Here is a 16168-nt window from a genome sequence, read left to right as displayed (position 1 = left end):
CTGCGCTACACTATGAGTAATACGATCTATTCAGAGGATCGTGCGGGTCACAAATTTGTTTATTTATTTGTCCCTACTTTCTGGTGCGTCATGCACCGCTTGTCTGAAGCTATACAAAAGGAAAAGAAAAATAAAAAAGGGATGAATCACATGGCCGTATCTGGTGATTCATTGGGCTATAAATTTTCTATGCGCTCGTTTGCGCTTCAATAACATTATTTTGTTTATTGGCCGGCCTTGCTATCTAAATTGGGTCCGTAACAGATGCAGAGTGAAATAACATAGTCTCGTTTTCCTGAACAAGCTCGGCTCTCAGCCAGAACGAACGGCATGATATATAATAATGAGTCTGGTTAATTCATGCTAAACAAATCAACTTTATTCATTCACAATCTTTGTACTTAACGCAACGGAAGATCGGACACATACGCAAACAGTGTGTGAGTTAGGGATTTTAAGGTTCCGTACTTAATAGAAACATGTTATAGGTTTGAGCTCTAGACTAGAACTAATTTATTTCACATTGTTTCGCCTTTTCATAGCTGATAAGAAACATTGTTTAATTACACGTATCGCCACAGGCAGATTTCCTATATCTCTATTAGGAAGCTGCTATTTCTTTATTTACCCATTGTCCTTGCTCTATGGCTACCCCTCTTCTTCTATGGCTGTAAGGTTCTGGTAAGGTATACCTGGAACATCTGGTAAGGTATACCTGGCGGTGGGTCTTAATGTAGGGATCTTAACTTGTGTACCACTCGTTCCTGCCAGAATGCAATGCTTTGGGCGGTTACTTGCAAATATTGAAAACCCTATCTTAATTGCAGGATATTATTCTTTGGAAATGGCGTAAGCTTCTTGTAAATTACATTGTAACGCCCGAGCGGTCTGGGGCACTTTTCTTTTTTGTTCTATCGAGAGAAACAACTGTTCTTCTCGATGTTCAACTATCAACTCTTTTATTTTTTCTCTCTAATCCTCGATCCCTCTGTGAGGATGTACAGAACTCTAAAAACGTTAGAATTAATGTAAAATTCTAAGGGATGGTTTTCTCCCCTAGAAGCTTGCTTGCTCAAGCAAGACTTTCTTTCACGCACCTGTTTGTATTTAGGAATAAGAAAAATGGTGTTCGCTTACCGTGGTGCTGACGTGAGTTGCTCCACAGAATTCGTTGGAAATGCTGGTCACACGTTCCCAAGTTTTCGTCGTGTATAATCTAAAAGTTATAGATCTTTCACTGCTCCTGCCGTCGTACACTGGCGAATGTTATTTCGTTGTTTCCCTGGATTACACTTCTCTTCCGGATGTAAGTCGCGATTTTAGCTTTTCGCTGGCACAAACAAGCAGCAACGTACGGTCGCACAAAATGCCGTTTTTCCACACTCAATAAACTTTATTTATGAATTATACACTTGTACTTTCTTTTACTTCAAATTGAACTTCCTTTATTCGTTTACACATTTGAACTTGAGACCTTGAGGCCACCAATTGAACTAATTGTTATACAGAACATTTCAACTTGAGACCACCAATTGAACTAATTGTTATACAGAACATTTCAACTTGAGACCACCAATTGAACTAATTGTTATACAGAACATTTCAACTTGAGACCACCAATTGAACTCTTTCTTATACAGAACATTTCAACTTGAGACCACCAAATGAACTCTTTTAAACTTAGAGTTTATATAATTTTTCTAGGAGAGAAAACAATCTCCCTTTCCTATTCTTGCAGGTAACCGAGACTGCGTCGGCTTATCTGCCTGCCTAATTCTAGCCTATAATTCTATCCGCTTGTTTCTTGCGGTCCTCCGCCCTCGCTAGAGGAGTCCAATAAAATAAAAAAGGTTTTATTACTTATCGCCGGCTTAGAATATCTTGGTTTATTACCAGCAATAAATTCGTCCTTCCCTCAACCTTTTTAATGGTTTTCATATAATGCCTGTCGCCTTATCTCTCTATGCTGCCTGCTCACGGTCCCAAATGAACACTTGTTTGCCTGCGCTACACTATGAGTAATACGCGCAGGTCACAATTTGTTTATTCATTTGTTCCTAATTGCGCTTTGTTCTCCTGGCTGAGCTGGGTCCGTAACAACTAACTTACTGGCTACCTGCTATGTGTAGGGAATTTTCCACTTGCACAGTGAAAATTTCTCTATGGTAAAGAAAAATTTTACGCTTTCGCGTGAGTTCTGTTCTTAGACTACCTTTATTTCTATTTTGCTAAAATATATATACACGTTTTTCTTACTCAAGAGAAGGAGAAAGAATTCTCCTTTACCTAAACTACAGGTACTAAAAAACTAAAAAGAGAAAAGAAAATATTTGTCGTCTGTTCATCAGGCCTAAAATTTATGTTATTGTTTTTCTTTCCCTATCCCTATTTTCTATTTCCTTTGTTTCGTCCACAAGCGGCCGAAGCATCCTAGTTTATTACCCTTATCCGCAATAAATGAATCTCTCAATTTTATAATTTTATCGCTTCAATTTGCTCTTTTTTCCCTGCTCTTGTTTCCCTTTTTTTATTTGGGATTCCCTATCGGATTGTGATGTCTATTTTCCGTCCGTAACACTAGACCTCACACGGGTCGTGCAATAAAATGTTTCCCTATCTGAAAAACTATGAATCATATGATCGTAAAAGAAACGGATTTATTTATTTATTCTGGATCGTTCCGACCTTATCTTAAAACTGACTCACACGATCCTCACTAAGGATCGTGCGATAAAGATGTTTTATGTTTATTCATGATCAACCAGACCTATCTATTTATTTAGGCTCGAGCCTATTGATAATTTTTGGTATACAAAACCCGTCTGGTTTTTTGGTTGCTGCACCTACAAGCCATATGATGTAACTGTATGTCAGTACGTACGAGATGTGTCGGCCAGCATGTTCGAAGAACTGCACTGACTTTGTTGGTTGCTTCCCAACTTCATTTTGGAATGTTGGTCATCAATCAAATAGTGTTCCACTATTGTTGAATTGAATCGGGTCTATATATCCTTCTATCTATTATTTTGAGAATGTGTGTTTTTCTGTTGGATGTGTGCATTTCTGTTGATTTATACTTGGGGTTACCCTTCATTTATTTGTTGGGGGCCTTTCGGATAAGAGAGAACTGCACTCTCTTAGATCTTGTAAGCGACTGCTACATAATTTATTTTTTCCCTTCTTGTTAGTTCACATATCCTTATTATCTAGCTACTCCGTATTGCTGCCTATTCATTCATTATCTTATTCACTCGCAAGGATGCTGAGGTGCCGATCATAAAACAACCCTCGTCATGCTCATGGATTTGCCACCCATGTGGCTGTATCCTAAGATAAACATGACAAAGCAAAAGTGATCGTAGGACGAACAGATCATAAAAGACGTCTCGCTATGTTTGTGGTTTTACCTCCCATGAGGCTAAATCCTAAATAAACAATGTCGAGACGATAATGATCGTTCGTACCATAACATGTGCAATAAAAATGTGTTTGTTTTGCCTCGATAATAAACATAAACTTGGGTAAATAAACCCGTCTGTTATTATGAGGTCGCTGCAACGAATTGATAAGACATGATAAAACTATTTACTTTATAATGGTAAAATCTCCTCTGTAACGATCCGGTCCTTCTTTCCTGGCTGGTCCTTGAGTGGTCCTAATTCTTCTTTTCCAGTCCGGGCGTCGGTCTCTCCGACTATTATCTGTCAGCTCTCCTTTCTCTGCTGCTGATACTTCTTGCCTCTAATCCCGCGGTCACGTGATGTTGCAGAAGTTGGTTTATTTCCAACTCGGCAATCACTGCCGGTAACTTTTATTAAATTCTCGGCCATAACTGCCTTCGATTCTTAATTTTGACAATCACTGCCTTAATTCTATTCTGCCACTTTGATTTCTATTAGATTCACTGGCATCCACTGCCTTACATTGTATCCCAAGTTATCAGTAACTCATGAACTCATGAAGTATTGGGGCGAACATGTCCTCACAGGAAAGAATTTCTGGTTTTCCAGCTCTTCGGTGCATTCAAAAGCTATGATTGCGATTGATGGGCACATTCTTGTTAAAAATTGGCTGTATACAAATATGGCTCAATCTTTCACTTTTTCTCAAAATTCCCCTTCAAAGTGTGTTTGTAAAATATAGAATCACTCCTGTTTAAATAGTTGATAAATACCTTTCCCCATATTCCCTTGTTCATACAATTGAAGTATGAGAGAAATGATTGGGTTTTTTTTCTGAACAGAATAATCAGTTCTTACAGAATTGATGGGAATATAATTTTGTTGTAATTCAATTTGTTTCAATCGATGCATCAGCGATTTCTCGTATTTTTTTTAAATTCATACTTTTACATGATTTTTTATGAAATTATTAAGTTAGCTTGAGTAGGTTTAACTTAGCTTTATTCACGTCTTCCTCCATCCAGAATCCAGAAATTCACCTACTCTTAATACTAGGATCAAATCCCGCCGGTCTGTGGTTGCCTTCATCTATCGTGGTCTCCCGTTCTTACAGCGTTCTCTCTTTTTTTTTTAATTACATCTCTGCCATCAAACTGCTTCTATTCTTAGTTATTGCACTCGAATTGTTCACGCATTCGGTTTGGTAAGCAAAATATGCACACCTATTCCGGAACACGATCGGCAATCGGATTTCACAATCCGATCGAGTACGAATATTTTGCATTCAGCTACCCGTTCGCCTGAAATACAAACAGGGCATGAATTTCGAATTTTCATCGCAGCCATCAGCCAACTGTGAAACCAATACAAGAACAAAAATGGCAAATGGTTATAGAAGAGAGGTTCTAGTTTATGCAGAACAATATTTAATGCGCATTCGAATACTTTTGAATTGAAATGATATAGATTTCGATTTAAAGTTTTATCATATATTCTATTGTGTATGGTTTGTAGCGGCCCCAATACAGTTTTGACTGCAGTAAAATCTGGAAAGGATGTATCTTGTCCCTTGAGCTGATTCTGTATTCATCGAATTATGACGTACGTTTTTTATTCATATTATGTTCTTATTTATGTCTAGTGAATCACGGAAAAACTCTATATCCTGCATCAAACGTATGTCTAAAATTTTATTCAAATCGAAGAGGGGCAAATTGATGTCTTTATTCATTTTACAGAAAATTTCTCTTTGATACGTTGTCTGAAAGCATTCAAAATACCACGCGATGCTTTCATCTATTTTGGGACTCTATTCGATTTGGTAAATTTCGACTAGGATGCCTCCAAACTGACTGCTGTTCAGTCGCTCAATCAATGAACTCAGAAATTTCTGCTGGTTAAGGATTGATCTTACGCGAACATTGCTTTCTGTGATAGGATAAACCGGTTCCGTGTTCATGGTAACCATAGGCAAACAGTTTTTAAAAATGTACATAAACATTCATGAATGATGCCAGCATTCATTTTGTAGCAAACTTACATAGCAGAAATTGAAGGGCAGATTGATATTCTTCCGCATAGACAGACAAATTTTCTAAACTCAATCTCGGGGTAACTTTCCTTCGGTAGAATCTCCCCTGAAGATTTCCCCAGAAAAACCAAACGTTCGCCCTTTTAAGAGAATTATTCTTCCTTTAACAGCGTTTTATCTATTGTTTTATGGTTTTCATTCCTTACTAGTGTCATTACATTCTCGGTAATTCAATATTTCTTTTTTTGCTTCTGGTTTCCATAATCAACTTAATCTTTCTCACATTAAAAAAAAATAGCTGCCGTATTGAAAAACATATAATCGTTGAAAATTTGTTGCAGGTGATGAAAAAATATTGATTTACTACTGTGCGTTTCTAATATACTTTATATCTACGTTCATACTTTTGAGATACATCTCTAGCTTTTACTTCCTTTTGTTCAGATTTGTTATAATTTTTGGGCAACAACTTTTTGGCTTTCCCTGCCAAGTGCCAAGAGCCCTCAATTACACGGCACCACACAATTTTTTGCACTTAAATCAACGATATTACGTCGATCTATTTTTTGGACATAAGGCCGAGTCACCTAACTGCTTTTTAACACTGCTTATTAACATTTGATGCTGATTAACATTAATTGGCATTTCTTATGTTGAAGATTTTGTATATCATTTTTTGTATATCAATCCGGTGCTCCTCAATTTCAAGTTCTAAAATTCTTCGTTCAAATACAACGAATTTGGATTCCAGTCTGTTTTTATGCTCGTTACTATATCCAACCGTACTTATGAGCTTCTTCAAAAAATTCATTACTCAGCAAATTTGATACAATCAAACTTTGTGTTTATCATTTACATATTAAACAAAAATCTGCTTGGAAACAAAAAAAACAACTTCTAAATAGTTATTCATGCCCGTACAGAATTGAAAAAAATTGTTTTTTATTAATTCGTTTATTTTTCCAGACTCAGTTCCATAAGTTTTAAGGAGCCGAATTCTTAATTATATTTTTATAAGTATACATAAACAATTTTCTTAAATCTAAGGTTAGGAAGGTGGAAACCCGATTACTCGCGGTCTACTCGAGTTTAGAAGGGTGACATATTTTTTCAGGGAAAGGATGAAAAAATTTGTTATTCATTATTCATTTCGCTTCCTTTATTACCTCGTTATCAGCCTCCAAAGTTGAGTTTCTTCTTATAATTTATGGGATAGAGTCACTTTAGTTTTAACAAACTCAAAGTCGTCAGCGAGTTTGTTCTGTAATGGTCTCTTGGAAGCTGTTTCTTAACAAGAATGCCTTTTATGGACTTTGCCCTGTTGTCCTTTTGTACAGGTTCGTATATGTCCTTTCAACGTATTCTCGTAATCGCGACATAAAAAAACGGAGCCTATCATAAACCTGGCTTACAGGATCCGTAATAACAAAACAAAACAAAATTTTAACCCGCCTTATAAAATGACTTTGTAATAATCGCCATGTAAAATTTTTTTTGATAAGCCACCAGAATCAACACTTCAAAATAGTGGTTTGGCTTTCTTTATTCTCTTGGGTGGATTCTTCCAGGTTTTCCACATCGGAAAATGAGGGTGAATTTATTGCTAGGGGAGCCACTAATCTCTCCTCAGACCGAGGGCTTACGAATTGTCAATCCACCATTAAGTAAGTGATTAAGTTTACATTAGAGAATCGCTAAAACCAGTCCATTTTTTCAACGCATACGTTAATTATTACATGTTTGCTGAAATTTCAGTGTCGTTACAATTGGACGCTTCAAAAGATACATATTAGTAAATTTCAAATAGAAAGTTGTTGACCTTATCGAACATTATAAACATACAACTTCGATATTGGCTTAGTTAAGAAACTCCGCATGACAGCTAACGGTGATAGTTATCCGGGTATTGAAGTAGTCTTTGTAATAAACATTCTTGCGTTGGGGCCATGTTAACCTCAGTTGCTGTAGGTAACGTGTTGTGAACTCGGAAACTAATAATATTTTTTGGAATCCGACCATCTCCAGGGTAGCCATCACGTAAGGGTAGCTGTTGGAGAGAATCAGAATCCCGAAAACGACAGGTAGATGAACCAAACTAAAAACCAACCGTCCAAACGAAAAGGTAGCGAAAACCCCACAGGTGGGTATAAAATTCGATTAATAAAAGGTTCACTCTTTTGGAGCTAGACATCATTCGACAAATCAGTGCCGAAATATACGGAAGCCTCATTGTGATATTCTAGTGAAAGTTAAAGTGTGGAAATAAGGCTTGAAGAAGAATAAAATATCATAGTGGAATCACCAAATCGTACTTTGCCTAAAATACCGGATCTTGGTTTCATTAGTGAGCTTCTCACTTTTTAAACAAGGTAAGAAATAGGAAGGAAACGATCTTAATTAATCCTGCAAACACGTTTTCTCTATATTTCAATTCCAGACAAAGTCGAAATATGACTGATGCCGACTCATCACATGAGTCTCATGAGGATATAAACGCAGCGGCATATAAAAAGTTGTGAGATGATGGAGGGCGTGAAAGATTCAAATTCAACTCCATAAAATGGACATAATCTTTCGATATAACAAATAACGTATGTGAAGTCGATTCGCATCTATCACTAGCCAGAAATTAAGTGAAGAATTGAATTCCATAATGTAGAAGACGTCGTTAATATTCTAAACACATCGTTATTAAAACTAGTAAAATACGGACAGTATATTTGGAGACGAAGCAACATACGGGGTATAGGGGATACCTTACTATCGATGTTGATTGTCAGGCATTTATGTACAATAGATTTCAAAGACTTATTCGGTATGAATCGTGGATTTGGATACTCCATTCTGAAAACATCCGATTTTTGTTCGACGTGATCAACTTGAAATATTTAAATATTCATAAGGGAGCAGGAAATCACTAATCTATAGCTTTTGGTGTAATTCAGATTTGACTTGAAGATTATCTATATTTATAAGCAATGTACAGAGACAGAATTGTTAGAATTTGAAACAATGAGATGTCATCTTCTTTTAGTTCAATAAGGTTCATCAGGAATTGAGCTTGTAGTTCACATGTAATGAGTTCTCGAATCCATCGAAACTGTGTTAGTCAATAGAAAATTAATTAGAATCAATGGATTCCCATAATATACACCATATCACACATATATATGGTTCGTACATTATTCATATGAAAATTACCTACGAAGAACAAACATTTAATTGGTTTTGAAAAGTGGTGCCTCTTTGTAAAAAAAATAACCAACGATACTATTATAATTTCTATTATCCCATAACTTAATGAGAGGCGTTACCTAGCGGTCTAGACAACTGGATTTCTTTTCGTTCTATTACGAGGGACAACGACCGTCCTGTTTCGCGTCTAACTACCGACTCCCTTTTATTTTTCTGATTCATCTTAACGAAACCTACTTTGTTTATAATGCACAAAACGAACTTACGATAAGCTCCCCACTATCGTAACACCAAAACATAAACAAAAATTCCTATCTTAAAACTAGACCTATGAATCACACGATCCACAAACAAGGATCGTGCGGGAGGGATGTATTTATTTAGGCCCGGCATCGACCGGCCTTATCATAAAACTGACTCACACGATCCTCAATAAGGATCGTGCGATAAAGATGTTTTTTTGTTTATTCAGGATTAACCAGACCTATCTATTTATGACTAACACAATCCTCAATATGGATCGTGCAAGAGAGATCTATTTATTTAGGCTCGAGCCTATTGATAATTTTGGGTATACAAAACCCGTCTGGTTTTTGGTTGCTGCATTAAGACGCAAAACCCTTCAGAATCAGACGGCTCCAGAATGGTTCGCCCGAGTTAAGCTTGCGTATTACTATTCGGATTGGGATTTCTCGTGTTTTTACTTTTTGGGTGCGTGGCGCCTGGTTGCCAACGCTTGGAAAATTTCGGATTAATGGTGGTGTTCTCGAGTGGTTCTTTTGCTGGTTTCCATTATATGGTAACTCGTAGTATTAACAACTGCACCTTCATTTGAACTTAAATTTTAACTGTTACTTATGATTGACGATTTTGAACTTATGAATTGAACTGTTGAACTTAAGGGGTTCAATAAAGAAAAGATTTTACTACCTAACTATTTGCCAATTGCAGGCAAGAACATCTAATATATATTGGATCATGATTTAATTGAGCGTCATGTTGTGTTAAATTGGCATATCCTGGAAATGCAACCGGAGCTGTTAAACTACTACCGCATCTCTGGTAATTTCTGTGTGAACAAGTACATGGATAGTTAGTAAAAAGTAACAAAAAACAAGTATCGGATATCCTACTTGAGGCTCCGACGAATTTGTCGTAAACATTACCGGAATCTTTAGCACCGTGGCTACACACTGCGGTGAGTAGTTGCTATGATCGGTGTTGATTAGATTTTCGTTGAGTAAGCCACGCAATTTGATAACCTCTTCGTAGTTCAGTGGCGTCGTTCGATACAGCTTGCCCTGATCAGAGGTTCAAGTTACACATCGCTTTCTGTTCGACCCCGTTGCAAAGTATTATGACAATCTGCGGAACCGGCAGCTCGACCACGTTAAACTCCTGGCAAAGACCAAGCCCAAAGACCTGCTGACTACGGCTGTTCAACGCTATTGTCCAACTACCAGGTTCCGCTGCGCACGGTTTAAGTTCCATCGCTGAGCACTGCCGATGAACTATGAGGTTACACTACTTGCATAGCAATCCTTGATGCATCAGCTCCCGCAAGTACTGCTGACACTTATCACATTTAACCAGATTAGAACTTCCATGCGATAAAGGGCCAGACCTAAGCAAAACAACCTCTCGGGTGACCCATACAGCGCTCTCGTTTTAGGTTTTCACAACATGCTTCCCACGAGAGAGGTTCAAGTGGGATACATCTAGCTGATTACCAGCAATAAAACTTTATTTCTATTGGCTCCGCCTAGCGCACCTATTGCAGGCGCCGCTCGAGCTGTCTTACGGCATTCTTTCAATCAGAGATACATCAGTTCTCTTCTGTGTCTAGAAATTAACCCTTTATTCTCTTCTTAGAAATCATATCCAAGTTTTTCTTCAAATCTATTACCTCCTCAAAATATGGTGAGTATGGTGCCCATTGGAACTGAAGGCTGTCGGATTTTTTTTTGTCATATCAACAAAAATACGGACGTCATGGAGATACGTCAATATTACTGTAAATTCTCTTTTCACTCACCAGCGATGTGTTGAAACTTGTAGCGATTCACAAGCTCCTGTTCGATAGTTTTAGTGTCCATATTTTACAAAACCGCCTGAGCAGTCTTAGGCTTTCTCTTCAGGAAAGAACTCTTCAGGTAGAGTTTTCCTATTCTATTATCTACTGTCAACCAGCGATTGCATCAGTAACTACTGTTCAACTGCTACCACATTACTGGTAATTTCTGTGTGGACATATACATGGATAGTTAGTAAAAAGTTATGTCAAACGAGTATCGGATATCCTACTTGAGGCTTCGACGAATTTGTCGTAAAACATAACCGGAATGATTGGATCGGGCAGCTCTCGTAAGAACTTCTTTAGCACCGTGGCTACACACTCTGGTGAGTAGCTGCTCAGATCTGAGTTGATTAGATTTTCGTTGAGTGAGCCACGCAATTTGTTAACCTCGTTGCAACGCCCCGAGCGGTCTAGGGCACTTTCTTTACGCATTAAAAATAATAAAACTCTTCTTTTCTTTCCGCAGGAGGCACGACTGTCCTCCTGCGTGGCTGATGATGCACCCCCTCTACATTATTTTCTCTCTTAACCTAATCCTTCACTGAGGATGTACATCTCTCACAAAACTAAAATTATGTTATTTGCTACCTTCTGTATGTATGGAAATTTCTATTAGTATGGAAAATTCCAATTATCCTATTGGAAGATCCTTGGTTGGATTTTCCCCTGTCTCCAGTGGGAATCTTCTCCATTAGATTTCTTATTGAAATTATGTTATTATTATTATTTATTGTTCAAATATTGTTCTGGATATATATTTTTTTTCTATAAATGCATATATCTGAGTTACATAACTTAAGTTCGGGAGGTGATATATTTAAAATAAAGAGATGTTGTTCTCTTGAAGCTAAAATACCAACTCATTTTTATTCATCATTACATTTTACTCCTAACTTCCTATTTCTACCTGTTTGTTCTATATTTCCGTATCGATCCTTCGATCCTTTTTATTGCTGCTATTATCGGCATTGTGTTGTGTTTTCCTGAATGTGAGATACTGCTAATGATCTAAATCGTTTATTGCTATTTCGGTCCTTATTGTTCGTTGTTTATCTTTACTGTCTAACTACGGTGTGGCAAACATTGTCATTGTTTATTTAGGTTCGTTTCCTTATTTTCTAAAAGTTCGAGAGCAACTGCTTGTTGTTGTTGTATCTGTTGTAGGGCTCTGAGTTGTTCTTCAGGTAAATTTGGAGTCGTGTGCATCCCAGGGTTGACACTTCGGGGGTTAAGGTTGGTCTCGTTGTTAACTACTCCCTCTTCGAGTGAGGAACGTCCGGTTTCGATATCTGATGCTTTTGAATAAGTTCTTGTGGGCGACAACTTGTTGTAAAGAATGAAACTGATTACAATGAGGCATGTAATTTGCATGAGAGAAAATCCGCCGAAAAGACTCCAGAGTTTAAAATTAATGTGAACTTGCTTGAGGTAAACATGCTCCAGTTTATTTCTGTTGCTGATAGTTTCATTGTTGATTTTTTCTAATTCGTAGTTTTTATGGTGTTTCCAGTTGATTTTGAGATTGTGAAACGCTCTTTGGATGACGTTTGCTTCGCTTATTATCTCGGCATTCTTGAAACGTTGATCGTTTAACAATATCGTGCAGTTTCCAAATGAAATGAGGAAGTTTTCATTCAGGGTTCTATTATCTGGTCCACATGTCGTTTGTAGGATTTGGTTTTTTGCGTTAGAAATCAGGATCGAATTTTCCGTGATAAGTTTCTGGGTCGTCTTGTTTTGCATTACATAGCTACATGTAGCCTGTCTTCCGTGAATCAACGAAGCTACAAATTCATCGCGAATGATGATTTCTGGACAAAATCTTCGGGTTTTGTTGTTGTGTAAAGATTTTTGTTCCTTTTAATTATGTAGGTTGGATTCTGATGTAAGATACGGTTGTTGTTTACCAATGGGTAAATTCTAATGATGTCTGATGTTGTATTTTCCAGCTGGGGAACATTAAGTATTTATAAAAGTATATCGTCTCTCAGCGCCAATTTCGGGATTACAAATTATAGAGCCTCATCCAGTAAATTTACTGCGACACCTTGATCTTGCAACAGTGTCCTTATAGCGTTTATTTCTCTCAAAGATAGTATTTTGTTACTAACAAGCGAGCTTTTTGATAAAGTTACTGCATCCTGGATACTGTCAAGAAGATGGTTGATGTTATCGATGTTTAATATTGTTGTTACCGTTTCAATTTCGTCCAATATAAGTTTGTTTATGAAAGAATTCTCCACGATTTTATTGATACTGTTGGTAATTTGTGAAACTCTCTCGCTTATTTGAAAATTAATCTTGAGCTGTTCATTGTTTTGGTTGATCAGTTCGTTCATTGTACAATTAATTATTCTCAGATCCTCTGCATCAGGTGTTCCTGCGATGAATTTAAATACTGTGCCAATGATGTCCCAACGTCTGTTTCGAGGTTTTCTGGATTTCAATCCGTAGAACGTTGTGTACAGTTGCTGAACTTTGTACTTGATGATGTTTGCAAGTGGATTTGTATTGGTTAATCTTTGATATGAAGTGGTACTTAATGTATCAATCGTATTTTCGATTGTAGTTAAATTAATTGGATGGATGATCTTGATTATTCCTACTTGGACCTTACATTCTCTCTCTTTTATTAATAACAGGGGGTTGTCTCGCAAGTTTTCGATCGCCAGATGATGTGCGTTGACTGTTACAAGAAACATCAAAATGTAGTACCACATTTTCTAGAAAGGCTAGAAAATTTGATAAATGTCAATATTTTTCAATATTAAGTGTTGAAAAATTTCTCTATTGAAAGAAAAATTTTAACGCTTTCGCGTGAGTTCTGTTACAATACTAAAAAATTTATTCAAAAGTTTCACAATATATACATGGTTCCTTAAACTAAGATTGACGAGGAACATCTCCTCTCTCTCTCTTGAAAACCGATAACATATCGGTTTCGTTTAGATCATCTACCTTCCTTGTCCCTTCTTCTAGCGTATGGTAACGTGCAGTCTGAGACGGCTGCACTACCCTAAGAAAATACCTTAAGTTTATAGCACCTCGTCGGTGCGCCTATCTTATTCTTGGATTTCCCCTTTCCATCCTTCGCTCTAAATAACATCCTTTTATTTTATTACACCCTGCTGGTGTATCTGGCTGAGCGCAGCTAGGGATGGAAAAGGGTAATAAAAATGCATCCTAAATGATGCATGCATTAAATTGTTTACCGGACGCTATTTAAATATTCGTCCATTCTGAATTTATGACCGGCAATAATTTCGAACTACAAGCGTTTTCTAGCCTAACAAAACACTTGAGCTCTTACATCTTTTAATTGCCTTACATTGGTCCTTTCTAAACGTTTCTATACCTCGCTTGGAGGTCTTTTCTAAATATAATCTCAAATAGTGCTTATCTTATGGATCTCTAACTCGATTCGCGATAAGCCTCAGCTGTCCGTAACATTCCGGACTCCGTAAATCTACTACATAGATTTACCAAATTCTTCAGTATTATCATTCTTTTCTACATTTTAATTTAAATTTTTGATAGTCGTTCTACATGTTCTAAATCATATACATTTGCTTGAACATATTTCCATCTATAGCTGTATCGCTTTATTCTGTGTTTTATTGTGTGATTTGATTTCACTCACATTATTATCTTTTCCTTACACTTACACTTACAAGTTTATACTAGAAAACATAACTTATTATTTGTTTTATTAATAATAGTATTTTTTGTTTCATTTTTATTCTGCATACAGTTATGCAAACTAATCGTAAACATTCGTAAATTTCGAATAATTGCTCTCACTAGTAATTTGATATAACCGTTAATTATATAAACTAACTTCAAGTTTCTTTTTGGAAAATTATTCATTGAGGTTCAGTGTTATATAATATTTTCCATTAAAGGAAATGCAAATTACATTTTCTTTTCTCTTATAAGATTTTCTTTCATCAAACACAACGTTCTATTTTAATGCTAAGTTATCTCGTTGCCAAGAAAGGAATCTTGAATCCAACATCCCTTTGCTAGTTGTCTTGTTACATTGCTGATATTGTTTTTCTCAAAACATCCTTTTGAAATAATTAGTCAATGTGCTAATCTTTTGGTAGTACAATTACCGTTCCTTCAGCAAGTATTAACATTAAAGTTTGTCTCTGAATACTAAATCCAATTTTAAAGCCTCAGTTCTCATGTAACTGTTCCGACTAATCATATAATACGACTGATCGTAGCTCACATAAACTTTTTCAAGTCGTTTTCTTTATGCATGCAACTCATGCTCTCATAGTGTGATATACTTTGAAATACATTTAAAAATTTCATTCAATTTTTTTTTCCTGTTACTTGTATTCAAATAACTCATAATGTCATCTACATTGTATAGTTAACCATCTCCAATCTTTCCCTCAGTTAAGACTGGAAGCTATGCTTTTAATATTCATTTGAATAATGCATTGATCATATTCTCAGCAACTCACATGCTGAGCTTCGCAAACCACTTGTTTAAAAAATCTTTCTTCAGCATCTCACATGCTGTATTTCATCAACCGACTTACTGGTGATGTTGTTACTCTCAGCAATCCACTTGCTGAGTTTTAAGCAATTCACTTGCTTAAAAAAGAAACTTTTGGTTTTGACCCCTTCAGCAAATCACTTGCTGAAGGTTAAGCAATCCACTTGCTAACAAATCAGTCTTCCAAATTCTTCATAGCTGTATTTTTAATTTTTTCTACCATCAACTAATTTACAGTTGATATCGCTCCTTTCAGCAATTCACTTACTGAGCTTTGAGCCAATCATTCGTATAGAAACTGGCTTCAGCATATCACTTGCTGCGCCATAATTTTTTCTTTAGTGGTCAATGTATATTTTTCAGCAGAATACTTGCTATACTTTTAACCCATCAGAGTAATGTTTTGAGCATTCCAAATGCTTGACGCTTGACCAGACAGTCTCTTCTTTTTTGCTCTAATTGATATTTTGGACCTTACAAGTTATCATTTTATTGGGTCCATTTTATAACGAAACAATTGTATCTTAAATTGTATTAAAGTCTTTCAGCAGCTCACTTGCTGAACTTCAAGCAAATCATTTGCCTAAAAATATTTTCTAATTAATTCAGTTAACAGTTTTGTTAAATTTCCATTTTAAGATTTTCGTCTTTATATTTTATCAAGCTTAAGATTTTCTATACTTTATATAGATATAAAGAATATCAACATATTACAAACGTTGAAAAACAAACTTTCCAACCTCTATATTAGAGAGTTTATAGTTTTGATCTACGGTAATAATTTCCCTATCTGGGCCATAATTTTGCAAATTGCGGAAACATATAATGAAAGAATCCGAACTCATATCTTGCGCTAACTCAAGATGTATTGCTCTCGTTGTCATACAGGTAAATAGACGCCCCTAATACTTAGGAAACAGTCTTCTAAAGATTTGAAAGTTATTCAGAGCCAT

The sequence above is a fragment of the Toxorhynchites rutilus genome, chromosome 3, assembly GCF_029784135.1.
Source record: "Toxorhynchites rutilus septentrionalis strain SRP chromosome 3, ASM2978413v1, whole genome shotgun sequence".
Classification (NCBI taxonomy): Eukaryota; Metazoa; Arthropoda; class Insecta; order Diptera; family Culicidae; genus Toxorhynchites; species Toxorhynchites rutilus.
Note: the sequence above shows the minus strand (reverse complement) of the source record.